Source organism: Eucalyptus grandis, chromosome 8, assembly GCF_016545825.1.
Source record: "Eucalyptus grandis isolate ANBG69807.140 chromosome 8, ASM1654582v1, whole genome shotgun sequence".
In the NCBI taxonomy this organism is placed as follows: Eukaryota; Viridiplantae; Streptophyta; class Magnoliopsida; order Myrtales; family Myrtaceae; genus Eucalyptus; species Eucalyptus grandis.
The window spans coordinates 33,528,740-33,531,560 of NC_052619.1; the positions used below are offsets into that span (position 1 = coordinate 33,528,740).

At 40.8% G+C, this 2,821-nt stretch overlaps 1 long non-coding RNA gene across 1 annotated transcript; it reads right to left on the reverse strand.

Annotated features, from left to right (window-relative positions):
- Positions 1-709: 709 nt before the first annotated feature.
- On the reverse strand, positions 710-1,981 carry LOC120286611. The gene is made up of 2 exons (XR_005545262.1): positions 1,638-1,981; positions 710-1,548 (listed from the first exon to the last, which is right to left on the reverse strand). It is a non-coding gene; the product is annotated as an uncharacterized LOC120286611 (long non-coding RNA).
- Positions 1,982-2,821: the final 840 nt, after the last annotated feature.

Below are 2,821 nucleotides of genomic sequence, written 5' to 3' on the forward strand. Positions count from 1 at the left end.
TATAGAAATTGTGCTACAAAATCTCACAAAAGTGATTAGGTTTCAAAGTATTATATCTCATTATTGATAAGGATAATCTAGTGAGAAGAATAAGATGTTTCTATTTTCGGGATTCCATCATTACCAGTGGAATGCCATCTTCTCTCAGCGACCGAGAAATTGTAGTATGAAAACAGGGATGGTTCTTCAATCAGAAATCAACATCATCAACGGGCAAGGGCACAAGGATGAAAGGAGACCGAAGTGGTTGGGGTTTAAGGGAGCTACCACCAAAGAGGGGTAGAGGGAAACTCCTCAAGATGAGAACTCTATTTTTGTTGACTTTTTTATGAATTGTTTGAAAATTTCAGGTGACTTATATTTCACCCAGCCAACTGAACATGTGTCTACAAGTAGGTCAGGTCATGCTTGTGTGGTTGAGATAAAGCCCACCCAAATTAACCAAAGGTAATTTCAAGGTTTGACTGGGCTAAAGTATTTGTTCTGGAAAAGGATGCGGACCGGCTACTCGTTTATGCCACTAATGACGGGTCATTTTAAGAGTCCACACGAGGTATATAACTATTATATATAATCACAGATGGAACTAGTTGTAATCGGTGACATAAAAGGGTAGCCGGTCTGCATCTTTCTTCAGAACAAATCTTTTAGCCCGGTCAAACTCTTTGATCACGTAATTACCCGTGTCCTAAGGCAATAGATACTCAGGTTACCACTGAACGCAATGTCATCGATATCCATACATCTCTCGGACAAATAAACAAGGGTGCAGGTCAGTGGGAAGGGTAGTTGCTAACAGGATTGAACACTTTTGGCTGGACAAGGCGTTGCGGAACTTGGCCAACAAAGATGGGGTCACTGCAACAGATTGATTGGCCTTCCTGAGTATGTAATAGTACATGTGCATCATTTGCGCCACCATCAACTAGACCAGGACTGCAGATTGATAGCGTATTGCAGCAATATCTCAACTCATCTCTGCATTGCAGACTCGTGCGGCGGCCTCTCCCCTTTGAGAAGTGGCCTGAAGTATGTTCCGAGAATGACAATCAAGAGGAAGCTTTACATCCCCGGCCACAACAGCACCAGGTTACAGCAGACTTGACTCAGCTTCCTGACTTGGCGCACTGAAGCCTGAAGCTTCTCTTTTCAAACCGGAGTTTATTGTCGGGATTGATCACTTTAATAAAAAGAGGTCCTTGACTCAGACGTCTTTCTCTCAAAGATCTGTTACTAGACTGCAGAGTTACTTAACAATAGGAAGTAAGCATTGTAATTAGAGAAGGAACCTTGCCTGGACTAAGGTCATTATTGGAGAAACTCTATCTTCAATCTGAGTTCAAAATCTGCAATTCCATGCTCTCAGGCAAGACCAAACCAACTGAATATCAACAAGAAGACTAATCAGGAGTTTCAGTCATTGAAACTTTGCCTAGGCTCCAGAGATCGAGCTTCCAGCATCAGAGCTCATTGACTGTTTTGCAAGTCAAGGCAAAGAATGAATTGTGGGGGCTCAGCAGCATTCACTGCTTCAGACAATTTCACAATCTGTACAGAAGGCAGCATCAGGTGAGGAGCAGGTCATAGCAATAAAAATGCAATTTTTATAATGTCAATTTGCTAAAATTACTGCATACAGCATACAGAGCAGAGATAACAGCTTTCTTTTCTTTCATTTGCATGCTGAGACGTACTTCAGACCAGATTTCTGAGAAGAGAAGCTCCAGATGATGGCAATACAGAATCGCTGTTATATACTTCCGGTCAGATGGCCCGGTCCTTGACAGGGTTGAATGATTCTCCTTTGGACAAAGGTGCTTCTATGCTTCCCATTTATATCAGCAATGATGCACTCAATGAAGCAGTAGCATGAGAAGTTCGTTCCCGAGGTCAGTTTTCGTCCTTTCATGCTCTCCTGGCAGTTCTCGTGAAGAAGAACACGACAATCGCATGGCCTGCAGCAGTATCACGAGAATCAAGCGGCGAGGGATGGTTTCAGTCCTCCCATGCCTCCTCACGCTTCTCGTGAAACTTGAAAGAAAATGCAAATACCACATGACAGTTAATATCCTGTTCTGTGTAGTAGTCCCGTACTTTACCGGATTTAGCTCAATCTCCATAGCTTGAGAAGTTCAATGAATATATAGTGCGGAACTTCCATTTTATAGCATTTTAGTGAAAACCGTCTGTTTTCATCGAACTTTAACTCATTTGATTTGCTGCTTTCTGCTTTGATATGGTCATTAGTGTGCATGAGTCAGGATTTAGCAACAGAAAGACAAGCCATATATCATGACCGGATGAAACTTATCGCATGATCTGTTTTCGTGGGAAAGGCAACAAAGATCCGGTTTTCAAAAGAGTAAATTGTGGCTCATTAATGTGATGGATATGAAGATACGAAAAAGATAAAAACATCATTGACAAAGTTAATTATTGAAAGAGCCTCAAAAAAATGCCTTTAAGGCACTCTTGACGTTGAGAGTGTTGGCGTGAGTTATCAATTAAGATTAATTAGAGAAACTGTAGGGCTGATCAATTGTTAAATTTGTATTGTATAATGTCCTTATTTTGAGGATCAATCAGATTCTTAACCTAAGATAGTGAATAGCCTAGAATAGCATTGGTAATTTTTTATCTATACGACTATATATGTTTTTGTGTTCATTCAATAAAGAAATATAGAAAGGACAGAAAAACATATTTGCTCACTATGGTATAGGAGCAGGGATCCTAGGGTTTTCCGCTATGATGAAACCTCGACCAAAAATTCAAAAAGGAAGGAATCAGACCTAATCAGGAACTATGACAGAACCAACCG